Source organism: Lampetra planeri, chromosome 73 (assembly GCF_965212315.1).
Source record: "Lampetra planeri chromosome 73, kcLamPlan1.2.h2, whole genome shotgun sequence".
NCBI lineage: Eukaryota > Metazoa > Chordata > Hyperoartia > Petromyzontiformes > Petromyzontidae > Lampetra > Lampetra planeri.
Genome location: NC_136178.1, coordinates 1,097,316 through 1,117,776, shown reverse-complemented (window position 1 = coordinate 1,117,776; position 20,461 = coordinate 1,097,316). Strand labels below are relative to the sequence as shown.

At 54.8% G+C, this 20,461-nt stretch overlaps 1 long non-coding RNA gene across 1 annotated transcript in view; it reads right to left on the bottom strand.

The window, feature by feature from the left end:
• Positions 1 to 6,001: 6,001 nt before the first annotated feature.
• Positions 6,002 to 20,461, bottom strand: part of LOC144737775 (uncharacterized) — a 38,143-nt gene continuing 23,683 nt past the window's right edge. The window contains exons 2-3 of the long non-coding RNA XR_013589072.1: positions 7,668 to 7,757; positions 6,002 to 7,047 (exon numbers count right to left, since the gene is read on the bottom strand). This is a non-coding gene — a long non-coding RNA (uncharacterized LOC144737775). The remainder of the gene's footprint in view (positions 7,048 to 7,667; positions 7,758 to 20,461) is intronic.

The window sequence follows — 20,461 nt, the reverse complement described above, 5'->3', positions numbered from 1 at the left end:
TATGAGAAACGGAGGTGGCTGGCTCGATGTGATGTTAGCAATTCTCTTTTTTGTTTTCCCTGTCTTTTATTTCAAAGTGTCGGCACTGAAGTTTTGTGGACAACGACGGGGGTAAGAGACCTCAAACATCTCTCTGACAAATGCAAACGTCATGAAAGTAGCCGCAGCCATATTGATAATAGCATGAAACTAACGTTTTTATGTTCAAGTAGGAAACATGCTTTTTGGTACTTTGGTCTGAAATGTATATAAAAGAGAAACATTTATGTTCAAGTAGGAAACATGCTTTTTGGTACTTTGGTCTGAAATGTATATAAAAGAGAAACATTTATGTTCAAGTAGGAAACATGCTTTTTGGTACTTTTTTTGGTCTGAAATGTATATAAAAGAGAAACATTTATGTTCAAGTAGGAAACATGCTTTTTGGTACTTCTTTTGGTCTGAAATGTAAATAAAGATCATCAAAATTTATATTCAAGTAGTCAAAATGGTTTTTGGTACTGCTTTATATTTATTTGCCCCCCTCAATAAAATAAAATAAATGCGCCCCCCCAAAACTAAATATCACCGGCCGCCACTGCCTCATCACCACCACCCTCACCCTCACCACCACCACCCTCACCCTCATCACCACCACCCTCACCCTCATCACCACCACCCTCACCACCCTCATCACCACCACCCTCACCACCCTCATCACCACCACCCTCACCCTCATCACCACCACCCTCACCACCCTAACCCTCATCACCACCCTCACCCTCATCACCACCACCCTCACCCTCATCACCACCACCCTCAACTACCCTCACCCTCATCACCACCACCCTCACCACCGTCACTACCCTCACCCTCATCACCACCCTCATCCTCATCACCACCACCCTCACTACCCTCACCCTCATCACCCTTCACCATCATCACCACCATCATCACCACCACCACCACCACCATCATCACCACCACCCTCACCACCCTCATCACCACCACCCTCACCCTCATCACCACCACCCTCACCACCACCACCCTCACCACCACCATCACCACCACCCTCACCATCACCACCACCACCCTATCACCACCACCACCTTATCACCACCACCACCCTCACCATCACCACCACCACCCTCACCACCACTACCCTCATCACCACCACCCTCACCACCCTCACCACCATCACCCTTCACCATCATCACCACCCTCACCACCATCACCACCTCCACCATCATCACTACCACCCTCACCATCATCACTCTTCACCATCACCACCCTCACCACCCTCACCATCATCACTACCACCCTCACCATCATCACCACCATCATCACTCTTCACCATCATCACCACCCTTACCACCCTCACCATCATCACCACCACCCTCACCCATCATCACCACCCTCATCACCACCACCCTCACCATCATCACCACCACCACCCTCACCACCCTCACACCCACCCTCACCATCATCACCACCCTCACCATCATCACCACCACCACCCTCACTACCACCATCACCCTCACCATCATCACCATCCTCATCACCACCACCCTCACCATCATCACCCTCATCACCACATCTCTCACCACCACCAACCACCCCCCTCATCACCATCACTCTCATCATCACCACCCCACCACCATCATCACCACCACCATCATCACCACCACCACCATCATCACCACCACCATCATCATCACCACCACCATCATCATCATCACCACCATCATCATCACCACTACCCTCAACTACCTCCCAGCAACAGCAGCCGCCATTCGCAAGTGGCGGTGACGTCACCAAAGCGCCTGTGCCAGGCTAGGTGCACTTTGAGGCTGCCACGTGAAGTGTCGACGGCTTGCTACCGACAGGAAGTCACGGGATAGACCCAGCAGGTGCCATGAGTTGACGGGGTGATGTGCGTGTGTGTTGGTTGTGTGGGGTGGTGGTGCGTGTTGGTGGTGTGGTTGCTGTGTGGGGTGTGGGGTGGGGTGTGTGTGGTGTGTAGGATGGCGGTTGGTGTGAGTGGTGGTGGTTGGTGTGTTCATGGTGGTGGTGTGTGTGAATCGACTGGGGGTGGCCCTACAGAGAAGAGAGTCTGGCCCCCAACAGGGCAATGTGGAATTTCCGTCACGGGCTCAACCACCGCTCCCGAGAGCAGAAGGCGACCCTCCACTTTTCTGTGGCGAGAAGCGCAGAATGTTTATAGTGAAAGACACACACAGATACACAGTCACACATAGACACAGTGTGATTGACACAGACACAGTCGCACATATACACAGAGTGATAGACACAGACACACAGTCATACATATGTAGTATTCTGAATGACGGCGGGAAACCACTTGACGGGTAGCACACTTTATTAACACTTGTCTTGCCGCAATAACACGTGTGGTCACTACTGCTCACGCTACACGTTCCACCCGACACGTGTGGTTACTACAGCTCACGCTACACGTTCCACCCGACACGTGTGGTCACTACAGCTCACGCTATACGTTCCACCCGACACGTGGTTACTACAGCTCACCCTACACGTTCCACCCGGCTACACACACACGGGCATTCCAGCCCCGTAGCATCCGGGGAACCTACAGACCCACCCCAGCTTGGGCGTGGGTCACGACCTCTGGGTCCCGCGGCCCGGCCCTCACACGGACGTCCGGCCCCGGGTCCCAAGGTCCCGCCTCCGAGCCACACAGGGTCCCGGTCCCTACAAGGACAGCGGGACTAGGGGTCTCAGGGCCCTATCTCTTCCTCCTCCGTCTTCTGTCTTCACTGGTCACCAACTCCCCGAGCGCCCGCGCGCACCGCCTTATATAGCCCTCCACTCCCAGGAGACGGAGCCTATGCGGACCGCGATGTGAGCACCCACCTTAGTTGACCAATCACCACGCGCTGCCACACGATCCCTTCGCTGTCAGCGCGCGTCACCAACACACAGCCAATCACCACCACATAACCCATGACCCCGCGCTGACCTACGATCCCTCACTGTCAGCGCGCGTCACCAACACACACAGCCAATCACCACGCGCTGACACACGATCCTTACCGCCAGCGCGTATCACCACTACACATAGACACAGAGTGATAGACACAGACACACAGTCACACATAGACACAGAGTGATAGACACACAGACACACACAGAGTGATAGACACAGAGACACGTAGACCACGAGTGTAACAGTCTCAGGCAGAGACTCTCACACATAGACGCCTCGACACGAGGAGTCGATGAACCAAATGGAACCCCGAGAATTGCGGTGGGGACCCAGGGACGCAGTCTCCGTGAGCAGGGCGAGAGAGACAACCTCGCCTCCTCCTCTCAGCTGTGATGCTGCTGCTGGTGGTGGTGGAGGAGCAGTAGGGACGTGGGGTCGCCTCCAATACTCGGCGATAATAGCGGTAGCGACGACGCGGCTGTTTTTATAGTCCCAGCAGTCCGCCTCCCACCACCACCAGAAACTCGGCCTACATTATCAGCACTCCGCCTACATTATCAGCACTCCGCCTACACCAGCAAAACATCGCCGGCGCCGTAACTGCCGTGTGTCCGTGGCTATGTACATCTCCCTTCCGACTGTTCTGCTTCGAGACAGTGACCTTTTGTTTGTGACTTGAACTCGTGTTTAAAATAAATCAATAAAGCGTTCAAATTGTTCATACCTGACAAGAAATGCGTTGCCATTTGTGGCAGATCGGTTAAGAAAGGACGTATAGTGTACTGAAGTTGTATCGTAAACTAGATACATTTATACGTTGACTCGCCTTAATTACCAGATACAAATCAGACTTCTGTTCCATCTGAATGGGCGCGCGCTTGCTTGCTTGAAACGTCCTTTATACATCCAGCCAGAGGCGTGGTGCGCACATTTAACTGAAAACAAAATACAATCTACAAATGTGCACATCGCTCTCTACGTTGTATATAAGTATACATTTTGATTTAAAGCTTTCGTGACTGCAGGGATTCATATTCTTGGTTATTTCGGTAAAGTCACGTAGAAGGGAAATAATAAAATAATATACATATAAAACAATAAAAATTCTCACGACGTTTCGACTGCAACACAAGCAATCATCATCAGGTGTGAAATCCACAGCAAGAAAATCTGAAAAAAAATATTATATTTCTTGCTGTGGATTTCACACCTGATGATGATTGCTTGTGTTGCAGTCGAAACGTCGTGAGAATTTTTACTGTTTTATATTTTATTATTTCCCTTCTACGTGACTTTGCCGAAAGAACCAAGAATAAGTATACATTGTTAGAGAAATATGGACATTTTGTATCGACTTTGCAACTCGTTTCTGTGCTTCAGTTACCCTCCACAAATGTTTTGAATTCAGAGGTTGTATATTTGTTTCATGAGACTAAGGAATGTTTAGCTTTGTGTTAATAAACATAACTGCAGTACATGATAATTCGGAGTTCAGTTTTTGATTTTCAACGGTGAGTTGGACATTTTACTTTGGTTCTAAAAACATTCAGACAAGACGCCTCTCAACGCCGTGGGAGGAGGCGGCTCTCTTGGTCCCGATGGCCACCGGCGTTGACCGGCGTGGTGAAGTATGGTCAAACACCCCCCACCACTTGTGTGTGTGTGAGTGCTGTGTGTGTGTGTTGTGTGCGTAGTGAAGGGTGTGTGTGAGTAGTGTAGTGTGTTGTGAGTGTTGTGTGTGAGTGTTGTGTGTGTAGTGAAGGGTGTGTGTTGTGTGTGAGTAGTGTAGTGTGTGTGAGTGTAGTGTGTGTAGTGAAGGGTGAGTGTTGTGAGTGCTGTGTGTGTGTGCTGTGTGAGTGCTGTGTGTGAGTGTGTGGTGAAGGTGGAGTGTTGTGTGTGAGTGTGTATAGTGAAGGGTGAGAGTTGTGTGAGTGAGTGCTGTGTGTGAGTGCTGTGTCGTGTAACAGCGCTACGAACCACCCGGCGACCCGAGTTCGATTCCCACTCACGGCCAACACCGTCAGTGACGATTATCTGAACCGGTCCTGGGCCTCTCCTAGGTCGACTCGGCCTAAAATGAGTATTTGGTGCGGTGTGTAGTGAACATCGCCACTGGGGAGACAAAGGCGGTCGGGCGTGGTGCTGACCTCCCACCCCCTCGTGCACCGTGCCGACCTTCATCGGTGCTCGCTAACAGCACCTGCCCCTACAGTCTATTCAGGCTACACGGGGAGCTTTGTCTACAAATAGCTCTGTGTGGGTGATGTGGTTCATTTCACCCTGTTTCCTGCCTGGTTAGGTCGTTCCGCTGAGATTCCCTTTGGCTGCGAGTCCTGCGGGTAACAGCAGCAACATGCGCTGGCGGTGAAACCCCGTGGCAGAGGGCGGGGAGATGATTGAGCGAGTGAGCCGACCCCGCAGTGAGTGTTAGAGTTTGGGCCACACAGCCCCCAAGGCCCCCACCCGCTGGCAAGGGGCCGCGTGTCGTTCCACAACGCGACACGGTATAAGCCCCCATACCGGGTCAATCCAGGCGTGTTGTTCAAAATAACGCGACACCGTGACACCTCTGGTATTAGCCACCGCTTTGATGGCGTTGATGATCACACTACGTAACACAACTTTTGTTCCTGGGTAGTGTTATTTCGTAATGGTTTATGCCTATAAAGTATATAAAATGGCTATTATTCCCCACAAACTTTGCTTTTGTGACCAGGACCGGCACTGTGGCACACGAGGGGCTGGGTGGCCAGCACCACGCCCGACCGCCTTTGTCTCCCCAGTGGCGATGTTTACTACACACCGTTACTCCAGGTACATATCTGAGGCTGAGCAGACCTAGGGGAGGCCGAGGACCTGTTCAGATAATCGTCACCGATATTGGCTGTGAGCAGGAATCGAGCGGGTGGGGCGTGACGCCCCCCCCCTCCCCATGTCATATTGTTTAAATCGCTGCTCGCCGCTGTTTGGAATTAACGAATTAATCTACTAAGCTGCCGTGTCAACAAGCCGGCGCAGCGACTTAATTCACTCTCTGCGCAATACGCCGCGGGCGAATGTTCATCTATTTATTTATGCGCGCTCCGTACACACACTGATTTGAGTCACCCACACACATCACGAACCGCTACACAGCACTAACCGCTGTCCCACCGCTCTTGCCACTCTTCACACACCCGCACCACGTGTCAACGAACAATTTAGCACCGAGGCTTTTATTTCCGGCGCATAGCAAAACCCGTTGTTTGTGGTCTCCCCCAGCTAGCCCCTCCAGACAGCGCCTAACCTCTCATCACCTGACCCTCGCAATGTGTTATTACCCCACGCTAGGGCTGACGGCGAACTGGGCTGAATCGACCCCCGAGAGGGGTTGGGGAAGATGCTCACCTCGGAGACTTTTGCCCGGATAAATCCATCGCAGCTGTGCCCAACAAACGTCACACGGACGCTGAGGGTGGTGGATGTCCACACGATTCCAGAAGACCCCAAAACTCTCTCAATTTTGCCCTCTTATCTCCTCAAAACCCGTTAAATCCCCGGGTGACATGACGTCATCCTGCGCGTCCAATCGAAGCTCTTTACCGGCCGTTGGGGGGGGGGCATCACGTCCCCCCCTCTCCATTGTCCCCGTAGCTTACCGCTGACTCACCGGTTTAACCTGGATGTCGGCTCGCCCAGTACACACTGCCGACGACACATTCGTGACGCCCGCGGGGATCTTCCCCCCCCGCCCCACTGTAGACGCTGTCCGTAGGGCATCTGCTTTGGGGACCACCCGGCCCCCCCCCCCCCGTGTCGCGTACGCTTCATCACGGCCGGCCTGTAAAGCTCTATGCCTCCTTTTGGGGGGGCCGTCGTGTAATCCGGCTTGGGGGGGGGTCCGGCCACGGAAACCGTGGAACATCCCTGCTAGGGAGTCCTCGCGTCAAAGCCCATCGTACCAGGTGGCCCCCCTCGAGACCCTACGGGGGTGCATGTGAGTGTTTAGTGGGGGCGTGCGTTCGTGGGGGAGGGGGGTGCGAGGAGAGGGTAGACCCGGCCGAGTTGCTCCGCTGCCGTGGCACCACAGCTGCTCCCCTCGTGAGTGCATCGGCCAAGAGCTGGGGGGAAAGATGCAGAAACGGGGGAACAAAATCTGTGGGCGCCCTCTGATGTCAACGAGTCACCCAACCTCCACACTGAGCGACATAAATATTTGCGGCTTGGTGGGTTCGTTATGAACCACAGCGAGTGCGCGTGTTAACCACGTGGTTTTCAGTTTTATGTGTAGAGGAGTAGTCTGACGACGTGACGTCATGCGCGCTGTGAGACGCGATGACGTCATGTCGCGGCAGCTACTTAAGGGGGACCCCGTGATGAAAGCGGGGTCGTTGTGGGAGCCCGGGATGGTGAGCGTCTGAAGAAGTTTTCTCCTGCTCGTGACCGGACGGTGTTGGCTGATCGCCCGTCCGGGTTCTACGAGTAGGAGAGCCGAAGAGATTGCCAGGGGTAGGGCTCAAGGAAGTCGGCATGAGCCGGCTAAGTCACGTGGGGTGCTGCTCTCCTCGGTCGGGCGGTGTTGGCTGAACCCCCGTCCCGACTCGAGTGAGAGAGCCCAAGAGATAGCCGAGGCGAGAGACACACAGAGCCGAAGGTCCGCGTGAAGGACCGAGTGTAGGGAGAGCGACCTCTGGGGTTTAGTGCTATCCCCTTGTGTTAAATAAACGGCGTAAGCCCTTACCTGGAAATCTGCCTCCGAGTCGTCGTGCACCACACAACACATGTGTTAGGTATAACCCTGTGAGCCATGCGGCTCTTGACTCGGGTGCAACTGCAACAAACACAAACATGAACAAGGAACATCTTAAAGTGACTACGCGCAACAGAGACATCCAGGAAAAAACAGCAAAAATCTTCCAGAAAAAGCAGCATATATCAACGCTGTGTGCAAAAATCCCAGTGGGATGCAATTCAAACAACCATAAGATAATTTAGATCAAAGTTATCAGGCTAAATCTGCACTTCAACAAACAAACATGGCCAAACCAAACACCTTCGATCTCACCAAAATAAAGCTACAAAAACAACGTAACAGTGATCATAGGAACTGTGATTCAAATTTAACAGTAAACGATATACATAACATGTACGACAAAACTTTGCAGCCATAGCTGGCAGCATGAGTCACTATCACAGCAGGAGTATCAGCAAGCCTATCATCATTTTTCAATGCACCTTTAAAGATCAGCACACTATAATCAAAACTCAAGATCATACTTTGCAGCGGTCATCCAGAACGATACATTTGATTTCAGGCCACTGCATAGCAGTGGCAGCTAGGAGTGTACAACTCCCCTAGAGCAGTTTTGAGTGAATATCTCAAAGGTTCGTGTCCACATTGTTGATTATCGTCACTGCAGCTGGCACAGTTTTTTAACGCCTCTCATTTCGGGGCGCGTCTCGAGACACCGCACAACGCCGTGGAGGGGGAGATGTCCTCTTGGTCCCTTCAGCAAGCCGCACTGACCGGCGTGGTGAAGTATGGTCAAACTTCACCCCCCACACACAGCTCATCGGATTCCTCCTGCAGTATAAATAAACATTCTGATAAAGTACTCGCGACAGGCACGTCGTACCGCCGTGCCCAGTAATCGATTACCAATTAACCCAAAGTAATCCATTTACTTCAGTGTGGGACCCCATTTGTTGGGGCCACTACCGCAAGGTCGATTGGGCCGTGGTCAGAGCGGCTCTACCAACCTCGTAGAGGCGTGGGTGGTGGGGGAGTTCTCGTTCAGAACGCACCAATCAGACACTGATGCAGCTTGAAAACATTACTAGGTAAGAAACTAGTTTTGCAATGCACGCACTTTTATTTGGACTCAAAAAGAAGAACATTGATTGTTTTGACCCCATGATTTATCAAATTTTATGTGATAATAAAAGTGTTTTTTTTTCCCGTATTGAAACAACTGTATGCCATATGGACCTGAAAACTCAATTTCTCTGTTCAAGAATACGTTGTGAGCCGTGTGGGTTGACAGCAATGGGCTAAGCCGGGGCCGGCACGGTCTGGAGAAGAGATGGAATGTGGTACGAGAAGATATCGAGCTGAGTGCTGACAGGCGGCCAATCACCTCCGTATTGCTCCTCTATTTTGTGACTCCATTACTTGCATCATCGCTGTCAACCCGCACGGTGTTCAGGCCGTATTCGTGAACTGGGAAATTGAGTTTTCAGGTTCATACGGCGTTCAGCGAATTCAAGACGGGAAAACAAAAACATGTAAGTCTGTTTGTTTGTGTTTCTGCCTTGTGACGGGACATTGTAGCATGAACGTTGAGATGTATAAGGGTGCATGGGGTGACCACTACAGGTGTGACTTAGTCTGTGTTAAGGTAGGGCACTGATAGGGGTTGACAAGTCTGCATACTTCATCACCCCGGTCAGCACAGGTTGCTGAAGGGAGCAAGGGAACTTCTCACTCCACAGTAGGTGTGGAGGTGATCACAGTAATACGCTGCAGCTGTGGTCATGAAAACCACAACGATGACCAAACCACAACGCCGTGAGGGTTGTGGCCAAATCCGCTTTTAGCTCAGTGTGGGTTTACACTAACACACTAACAATGTCACTTATACCACTACCCCACTACTATTATTTCTCTACTCACATTGTCACACTCACACACTGACAATGTCACTTACACCACTACACCACTACTATTATCTCTCGACTCACATTGTTACACTGATTTCCCCTAGGTTAAATTTCACTGTGGCACTGTGAAGTGACTGAAGATCACATGGTCACGGCAAGGCCACCCCGCCACCGCAATGAGAACACACACAGCACGGCCAGTAAGGGGGGGGGGGCAATGAGCGACGGGCTGAGATTCCTCCTGACGGGCGGTGGTACGCGGGGGAGCGCTCTGATTGGTTGGGAAACCCCCCCCCCGCCCCCTGAGCTTAGCGGCGAACCCTTTGATATGGAAAGAGGTAAGCCGACGTAATAGAGGGACTCCGGGACGGGCAAGCAATCTGACTGCCCGAGAAGACCGCCGGATTAGCCGAGGGGTTTCTTTGATGTAGAGAACAATAAAAGGGAAGGAAAAAGGGTGACAAGGGAGTTCGTGTTCTTCTCAAGTCAGCAATCGGGGCAGTCCACTTTCCGGCCACTCGAGCGTCCGTGTGACGCGTCGCAGCGCCGCCAGGACTCGTTCCCAGGGAGCTTCGAGCAGCCTCGGTTCTCCCCAACTTCCCGCACGTCCGAGCCGAACCGTGAGTATGCGAGAGAGGTGGGGATTAGTGTAAGGATTCCTCGGGATAGTGACTCGAAATAGACAGGGCGGATTGGGTTTAGACCGTCGGGAGACAGCAGTTTCCTCACCGATTTCAGCTCTGGGTCACGTAGTGGTTAACCTCAGTCGCGCCGGGAATACATTTCTAGCAATAACTAACAGCGCCATGTGTTCTGTGAGTGTGGGGAGAGCGGGCTGGCGTGAGTACGCGCGTCAGGGTGGTGATCGGCGCGCATTCAATAAGAAACGATCGCGCGCGCCCGGTAACCTCGAGTCGATCGTTGTTGCATTTGAGCCACGCTAACCACGCGCATTTGAGCAACAGGGTGCCGCCCGAGTTTCGTCGGTAATAACTCGTCGTAATGCGGGCATTGGCGCGCAAATAACTACATCGATACGACCATTGTGCCCGAGTCTTACGCACGGATCCTGCTGACTACGCCCGAATCTCGTCGACGTTTCTCCGTCGTGGTGCCCGGGTTTGGTGCACGAATCCTACCGCCAGTTTTACATCATTGTGAAGAGGAGTCGGAGGATGGTGAAAGCACTTCTTTAATTCCCCAGTGCACAGCAACACTCGTTCTAAAACCAACCCCGAACATTCGTCCCACAGCCCTTTAACCTATCTCCAATACACATTCCCGTCTGAGTTGTGAGAGCGGAGACATCGTGTTTGGGTGGCTGCGCATGCAGGAGTGTGGGCAGCAGCGTGCACGGGCATTCACGTGCAGGGAGTCCCCTCCTAACATTTGGGGGAGTGAACGTGGGGAGCGAGTGATTAACCCCAGGTGGCCGAGCGCCAGCCACGAGTTATGCCTCACAGGGAGGACACGGAGGCAGCGAGGCCGCAGACTCGAGCGGCAACGGGGAGAGGAGTCGGGGAGCAGCAGCCCTCACCCGAGTGAGGAGTCGGGGGGCAGCAGCCCTCACAATAGTGCTGTGTGTGTGATAGTGTTGTGTGTGTGTTGTGTGTGTGATAGTGCTGTGTGTGATAGTGTTGTCTGTGATAGTGATGTATGTGATAGTGCTGTGTGCGAGTGTTCTGTGCGAGTGCTGTGTGAGTGTTGTGTGTGAGAGTGCTGTGTGCGAGTGCAAGAGTGCTGTGTGTGAGTGTAGTGACTGGGAATGTCACTTTATGGTGCTGGGCCTGCAGGGCCTCGGCGTGCGATGCATCCTCATCGCGTACACTCCATCTAGGAGTTTAGTACCGGCCCTAGTGGGGGGCCTGGTAGAGCGCTGGTTAGCGCGATGGCACCACGCTTAGCGTACGGTGTGGGCTCCCGCCAGAAGGAGCGGGAGGGTGTCAGCCCAGGGAGGGTTACCTTGGGTCCTGGCACTCTGGCTGACGCCGTGGACACGTGACCGGAGCATGCAGGAGGGGCCCCCCAGGCGTGGGGGCTAAAGGGTGGTCACGTGGTCCGGAGAGAGCTCTCAAGAGCCTTCGGCAGCGTTCCGGAGAGATCTCGAAGGTGGGCAGGGCCAGAGGCGGAGCCGGCCCTGGCCCGGTGAGATATAAGGCGGGTGGGGTCTCTGGGAGGGTTCGGGGTTTTTTTCGTGCTGCAGTACTGAAAGATCCACGTCAAGTCCTGAAGTCTCCAACACGTGGTCCAGAGACCCAGATCGTGGTCCGGACTGGGATAGCTTCACGACTATTGTGTTAGCGTAGTTGGTCAGGTGGTCACCACCCTAGACGTATGTATGTGTTGTTATAATAAACGTATTGCTCCCAAGAAAACGTCTGCGACTCAATTGGACTCACTACAACTGGTGTCGGAAGTGGCCAACTCGCTATTTTTACATAGCTAGCAGTAGACTGCCTACATGTCGCAGAGCACCTACCAAGGCGTCGGACGACGACGACGACCTCGTTCCGCCCACAGCTCCCGACGAGGGAGCAGAGGCGCTGCTTGCGGAGCAGAGCGCCGTCAGAGCATGTGACGCCTCGCCATCGACGGAGGCGCTCCTCCGAGACGCACATGGTCGTCACGCGGACCTTCTTCAGGCGGCGGCCTCGATTGTCGCAGAGCTTCATCCATGGACTTCGACGGCGAAGGAGGAAGCGGCAAAGCTGTCGGAGAAGAGCGATTCTGTCGCCATTTCAGAGTGGGCGGGAGCTTTGGTGGCGCAGCCTGCGCTCGCGGCCGCCATTTTGTCACCGGCGTGGGGCGTGCAGCCCGCCAAGCTTGAAGAGGAGCCGTCCTCGCCGGTGGACATCCCATCTCTCCGACATCAGCTCCCCTTTATGAAAGAGTTTGTTGCTGCCAGCAGCGACTGGGTGGCATTCAAGCGGCGATTCCTCACCAGCGGGATGGACGGAGGCGGAGGCGCTGAGAGCACTTCCCGCCGCCCTCGACGACGATGTCTTTGCGGCGTTCCACGCCACCCTGCCACCCGAGAGGTCCACCCTAATGCAGGCTTTCGACCAGATGGCGGCTGTGTTCGAGCCTCCATTGAACACCTGCCAGAAGTTCGCTACAAGGCGGAAAGGGGAACACGAGTGACTTTACCGAAAGAACCAAAGATTATGGATTCCTGCAGTCATGAAAGCTTCAAATCAAGCTGATACATAACATGGTTGAGCTATAGGGAGCGATTCCTTGACCGCACCCAGGCATCGATCAGCCTCCCATTATATCTGTGAAGTATTGGAAAATGACGGCAGGAAACTCCTTGACGGGAACACACTTCTTTTATTAAATCTTGACTTGTAACAATACAACGCGTGGCCTCTCTTCTTCACACCGCACTTCTCTTGACTCAGGATTCTGTGCTGCCGGCTCTCTGTGCCTCGTGTAGACTCCGCGCCTCGGCTACACTCCTCTCTCGCCTCGTGTAGACTCTGCGCCTCTGCTACACTCTCCTCTCTCGCCTCGTGTAGACTTTGCCTCTCTCTCGCTGGCTACACCGTATGCATACTCGGCTCGTGCAGACCGTTCTCTCTCGCTGGCTACACCGTATGCATACTCGGCTCGTGCAGACCGTTCTCTCTCGCTGGCTACACACTACACATTACTCAGCTCGTGTAGACCGTTCTATCTCGCTGGCTACACACTATACATTACTCAGCTCGTGTAGACCGTTCTATCTCGCTGGCTACACACTATACATTACTCAGCTCGTGTAGACCGTTCTATCTCGCTGGCTACACACTATACCTTACTCAGCTCGTGTAGACCTTTCTCTCTCGCTGGCTACACACTATACCTTACTCAGCTCGTGTAGACCTTTCTCTCTCGCTGGCTACACACTATACCTTACTCTCTTCTACTCTCCATTACTCTCCTCTCCGGGCTCTATCTCTACACCTTCGTCTTCATTCTTAGATGGTTCCACTTCTGCCCCTTGCTCCTCTGTGCATCACCTTATATACCCCTTCTTCCCGGGAGACGGAGCGGATGCGGACCTCAACGTCGGCACCGCTCCTCCGTTACCCAATCCCCACGCGCTATCCCCACGATCCGGTTCCGCTCAGCGCGTGTTTCCACTCTCCGACCAATCACACCGCGCTGCTACCCGATCACTCCCTCTGGGCGCGTCACCGGCACACAGCCAATCAGCAGCACTACCCCCACCCGCGCACTGACGCCTGCTCCTCCCCGTCAGCGCGCGTCACCACACACACACCCGTACATACGCGCTGGCACACGACATATACACCCAGCGCGTATCACCACTACATCACCCCCTCCCACATAGCTCGCAGCCGGCCCGGCTGCTAACAACAACCAACCACGACGATAAAACGACAACCAACAAAAAAAAACCCCATAACCCCCCGAGTGTGCCCCGTAACATAACACAACAACAACAACAACAAGAATAACTATGTACAGATTGACAATGAACGCGAAAAGTCAACAATAACACGATACGAGCAAATTCGAAACGAACGCGCCCCACGTCCCTGCGACTACACGCAGTGACGAGGCGCTCCAACTGCCCCGACTCCTCACGAGGCAGGTCATGCAAAGTAGCACGACCTGGCGCGAGTCCGTCTGGCTGGTCCATCGTATGGGGCGGGACACTGACGACCGTCCGGCGGTTCCGGCCGCTCCAGACGGCGCGGAACGGGCCTGAAAGGGCCGGCCCCGCCGCGGAGATCCGGCCGCCGGTGATCGGCAGCTGTCAGTTCCGAGACACCTGGGAGCAGATCAGGCGACAATACGTGTGGATCAGGCAGAGACATTTCCCCCTCTGGGTCGCCGGTCACGTCACACGCCCGGCCATCACGACACAAGGGGAGGCCATATGGAGGCGAGAACGGTTTCAGTCGGGAGGGGTGAACGTACCACCGGCGCTTTCCCCACTTTATCTGAACGCACTGGGGCCGTGCAACGCGCACGACCTCCACGGGTCCCCTCCACGGTCTCAACAATTTAGGCGACGTAGCCAAGGGTGCCTGAGGGCAATGCAGCCAGGCCCTGTCACCTGGTTTCCATTCGTGCATGGACACCTTCCGTGCCCGCAACCGTTCATTAGCAATTTGGCGAGCCCGCGAATTAAGCCGTGCGGCCTCCCTCGCCTCTGTCAGCTTATGAATATTAAACTTAATATGTTCTGCCAAATTAGAATTAGTTCGTGGAGCGGACAGGCCAAGTTGCGTTTCTATTGGCGGGTCAGCTTCCCGACCGTACATCAAATAGAATGGGGAAAACCCCGTAGCTGCATGGGGGGCCATTCTATACGCGGCAAGGACTCCCGGGACCTGCAGGTCCCAATCTACATGTGCCTCGCACACCTGCTGGCACAGCATGGAAGTCAAGGTTTTGTGGAGTCTCTCCACCATCCCGTCAGTCTGCGGGTGGTACGGGGAGGTACGCACCTTCTTGGTACCCAACAGATCGCACACCTCTTGCAACAATTTACTCGAAAATTTTTTACCTTGGTCGGTCAGCAGGCGTTCGGGAGCCCCCTTGTCCAGGACATAGCCCTGGACGAAGGCATCCGTCACAGCCGCTGCCGACTGGTTAGCGAGAGGCCACGCCATAGGCCATCGGGTAAAGTATTCGACCCCCACTAACAAATATTTATTCCCTCTCGGCGTGACTGGGAAGGGCCCCAAAATATCGAGTGCAACGAGCTCGTTGGTACGCGAGACCTGAATAGATTGCAGCGGTGGATTAGCTGCCACGGCCGGTGGTTTACGCCTGGCGCACTCAACGCACCCCTTCAGAATATGCACCACATCACTTCCCATTCCCGGCCAGTAATAGTCACGCTGAAGCAGGGCAAGCGTCTTGTTAACTCCCAAGTGCAAGAGGCGTTCGTGTGCCGCCAAGACAACCCTCCCCCTCACAGCGGAAGGCACCACGAGTGCGTTCCGCCGGGACAAACTGTCCCATTTCAATAACACACCCCGCTCAAGTACATAGGAGCCGGTACGCTCCTGGTCCCCCTCGGGACCCCCAACCTTGCGGCGCAATGCTAGCAGCGAGCTGTCCGCCATCTGGAGGCGGCCCCATTCGCTGAGCGACAGCGAGAGCAGCGAGTCCCGACCCTGAGAGGCAGTGGAATCATCCCCACTCGGTGCGCCCGCTGTCGCAGCCAGTGCCCCCATCTCCCCCGCAAGCGTCGGTTTACAGCGCGCCGATCCCGACAAACACGCGCATTCATCACAAGGCAACAACCGCGACAAGCAATCGGCATTCGTGTGTCGCAACCCCTTACGGTACGTAGTCGTAAACTGATAGTCCTGGAGGACTTCCAACCAACGCGACAACTGGCCCGAGGGCTGGGCGACCCTCAATGAATACTGTAGCGCCGCGTGGTCCGTTCGGACTGTAAAGTGACGACCATACAGATATGGCCTAAACTGCTGCACAAAAAAAACAATGGCAAGCAGCTCGCGACGGGTGACACAGTAGCGCTGCTCCGCCGGAGACAACACCCTACTACCGTAGGCGACAACTCTTTCGACACCCCCAACGACTTGGGATAGCACCCCCCCAATGCCCGTGTTGCTAGCATCCGTGTCCAGCAAAAAGGGACTGGCAAAATCGGGATAACACAAGGGTGGGGCACCCACCAAGGCGTCCCGGAGGGAGCGAAACGCGGCCTCCTCCTCCGGTCCCCATTTGAACTTCACTCCCTTCGCCGTTAGAGCGTGCAAGGGTTTTGCAATAGTGGCGAAGTGCTCAACGAACCGCCGATAATAAGAAGCAAACCCGATGAAACTACGCACGTCGGAAACGGACGTAGGTGTCGGCCACGAACCGACACAATCCGTCTTCGCGGGATCGGTGGAGATCCCCGAAGAATCGACAATGTGACCCAAGTATCTAACGGACCTACGAAGGAGGTGACATTTGGCCGGTTTAAATTTCAACTTAGCCGATCGCATTCGCAAGAACACCCCTCTCAATCGCCGGAGGTGTTCCTCAAACGTTTTACTGAAAACAATGACATCGTCCATATAAATCAAGCATGTATCCCACTGCAAGCCCGACAAACCCAGCTCCATAAGTCGCTGAAACGTCGCTGGAGAGGAGTGAAGTCCCATGGGTAACCGGTTAAACTGGAACAGCCCCCCTGGAGTCCGAAATGCTGTCTTAGGTTTCGACTCTTCGTCGAGCGGCAACTGCCAAAACCCCGATAACAAATCAAGAGTCGAAAAATATCGCGCACCAGACAATGCATCGAGGGACTCATCCATCCTGGGGAGCGGATACGCGTCAGCCACAGAGATCTTATTCAGGCGACGGAAATCAACACAGAATCGCAGGGACCCGTCCTGCTTCTTAACCAGCACAATAGGCGCTCCCCACGGGCTAGAGGAGGGTGAAATAATATCGGCTTCTAGCATATCGTTAACAGCCGACTGAACATGTTCCTTCTCCACGGGACTCAGTCGGAAGGGATTTAGCCTGACCGGCGCCGCATCGCCCGTTTCAATGTGATGGTGCAACAAATCCGTGCACCCAATGTCATACTTATGTTTACTGAATACATCAGAGAATTCAATGAGCAACTCGCGCAGCGCACCCAACTGCGCCGCCGACAAATCGTCCGAGGCGGCACATAACGAATGGACCCACTCAAGGTCTTCCCTTGGCTCAACGTTCCGCGCGGGGCTCGAGCCCACCTGCGCAAACAACCCATCATCCCCAGGGACCTGCGCCGCGTGAGCCAGCACGGTGCCCTGCGGGATGACAGCTGGTCGCGACCCCGCGTTCAAAACCATCACAAACGGATCCCTGTCAGCCCGCACCAAAGTGTGAGCCACCGATAAATCAAGACCCCCGACAGCCTTGTTAGAAGGACCCAAAAGCATACTCTGTCCCGAAGCCTCCCTCACCCATGGTTTCCGCAACCGGAGGGGAATCAACATCTGTGAACCCGGGGGCACTTGCACTGTCTGCGTCGCCACCGCTTGTATCGTAGCGCACGCCGTCCGAATGTCAGTAGGGCCCGACAAAAATGAAATCCGGCGACCCGATGGCAGTTCAATGCATCGTTGATCGATAAGAATTTTAATGGGCATTTTAGCCAAAAAGTCAGTGCCCAAAAGACACGGAACTGCCAAAGAAGACGAAACGAAAACGGGTCCCGATAATTTGATATCTCCAATGCAAATGGACGCCCTAACCTGACCGATAATGCCCAACGATCCCCCATTAGCGGCGTAAAATGGCACATCCACTGGAAGCAGCGGACGACATTGGACTGGAAGAATATTATAAATGAGGTCCGATATAATAGTTGCCGATGCCCCCGTGTCCACTAACACCCTAATCTCAACCCCATCAATAGATCCCGTAACAACGGACGAACCCGCCGAAGCAGCCACAATTCTATGCCCCAATTCCGCCCATTCAATGTCTCCCTGGTCCCGGCCGAACCCCCCTCGCCGAACCGAATCCCCGAACCTTAACCGGCCCTCCTCCGCCGCAACGCGGCGTCCCATGTGTGCCGAATAAACAGGCCGAGCGTGTGAGGTGCCGCGACTTGCCGGGGATTGTAGAGATGACTTGGGCTCTCGGTCGTCGTCCAGCCGAGCTCCCATGGCGCGCTGCCGCGGAGCGCGGCACCCGGACGCCACGTGGCCCCGGAGGCCGCAGTTATAGCACGTGACGAGGGTCGGAGTAGATCTTGGTTGCTCCGACTTTCGGCCCGATCGCAGAGGCGACCGGGCCCCCGGCCTCCAGTCCCCTGGTCGTCCCGTGGCGAACGCCTCCTCTCGTGGGCTGACGACTTGGGGTTCGGCGACCACCAACCCCGGGGCTGCGACGACAGCAGCGTTGCAACCAACGCCTTGCTTCCGTTGTAGGGCCTCGTGCGCTTGAATACTCGTGGCGACTCTCAAAGAAGAAATATCAATGTCGTCAGCTGTGTTGATAGGGACCCCCAGGTCCTGCGCCAACTTGAGCAGCTGCTCCAAAACCATCGCGTCTTGGCCCTCCTCGTCCATCCGAGGGAACGCAGCATCAGCAAGAGCCAGCAACGCCGTGCGATAGGCCAGCGCGGTCTCCGTGGCCGCTTTCCGTCTTGCGTAGAACTGATGGCGGCATGTAGAGGGAGGCCCGTAGACCCTGGCCAACAAACCCAGCGCATCCTTCAGCGTGGAGCGGTCCGACTTCCGTGCAGCCCTGAAGGCCGCGAGCGCATCGTCGTCCAGCATGGCGGGCAATGCCCGCAGCGCCGTAGCATCGGACCACGCTGACATCTCTTGATGCGCCAAAAACCTACGCTGAAATTGGCCCCAGTCTCCGCCTTCCGCCTTGAAGGCTGACAACGTGGGCAGGCGCTGCTGAAAAATGAAGTCATCCGCCTCGTGGTTCCTCTCCGCCTGTCCGTCGGTGTCTAAGATGGCGGCTCCAGCAGCAGACGTAAGATGGCGGACCCCCTCGCGCGCTGATGACGTCGATGCGCGCGCTTGGGAACCCACCACCACGTGGCGCTCGCCGTTCCCGCCAAAAGTAGGCCCAGGCGCAATGGCGGGAATCCCCCATTCGTTTTGGCGGGAATCTGCGGGGCGACCTTGTAAAATGTCCCCCACCGTCCCCGCTCCTCCCGACGAGCTAATCTCCGCCAAGATGGACGCGGCGGCGAGCAGCAGCTCCGCCAGTCGGGAGTGCGCCTCACGAAGCCCGGCGTCTGTCCCCGGTCGCTCGGCCGGCGCCGTCGACGGACCCTGCAGCGTGGGCAAGTCCTCTTCCTCACCCCCCGCCACCAGCGGCTCCGAGTCGTCCAGGTCTTCCTCGCGGTCAATCCCGTGGGTCCTACGGGTCTTCCTCGTCTCCATACTTGGAAGCCCGTTTCACTTCTGACGCCAGATGAAGTATTGGAAAATGACGGCAGGAAACTCCTTGACGGGAACACACTTCTTTTATTAAATCTTGACTTGTAACAATACAACGCGTGGCCTCTCTTCTTCACACCGCACTTCTCTTGACTCAGGATTCTGTGCTGCCGGCTCTCTGTGCCTCGTGTAGACTCCGCGCCTCGGCTACACTCCTCTCTCGCCTCGTGTAGACTCTGCGCCTCTGCTACACTCTCCTCTCTCGCCTCGTGTAGACTTTGCCTCTCTCTCGCTGGCTACACCGTATGCATACTCGGCTCGTGCAGACCGTTCTCTCTCGCTGGCTACACCGTATGCATACTCGGCTCGTGCAGACCGTTCTCTCTCGCTGGCTACACACTACACATTACTCAGCTCGTGTAGACCGTTCTATCTCGCTGGCTACACACTATACATTACTCAGCTCGTGTAGACCGTTCTATCTCGCTGGCTACACACTATACATTACTCAGCTCGTGTAGACCGTTCTATCTCGCTGGCTACACACTATACCTTACTCAGCTCGTGTAGACCTTTCTCTCTCGCTGGCTACACACTATACCTTACTCAGCTCGTGTAGACCTTTCTCTCTCGCTGGCTACACACTATACCTTACTCTCTTCTACTCTCCATTACTCTCCTCTCCGGGCTCTATCTCTACACCTTCGTCTTCATTCTTAGATGGTTCCACTTCTGCCCCTTGCTCCTCTGTGCATCACCTTATATACCCCTTCTTCCCGGGAGACGGAGCGGATGCGGACCTCAACGTCGGCACCGCTCCTCCGTTACCCAATCCCCACGCGCTATCCCCACGATCCGGTTCCGCTCAGCGCGTGTTTCCACTCTCCGACCAATCACACCGCGCTGCTACCCGATCACTCCCTCTGGGCGCGTCACCGGCACACAGCCAATCAGCAGCACTACCCCCACCCGCGCACTGACGCCTGCTCCTCCCCGT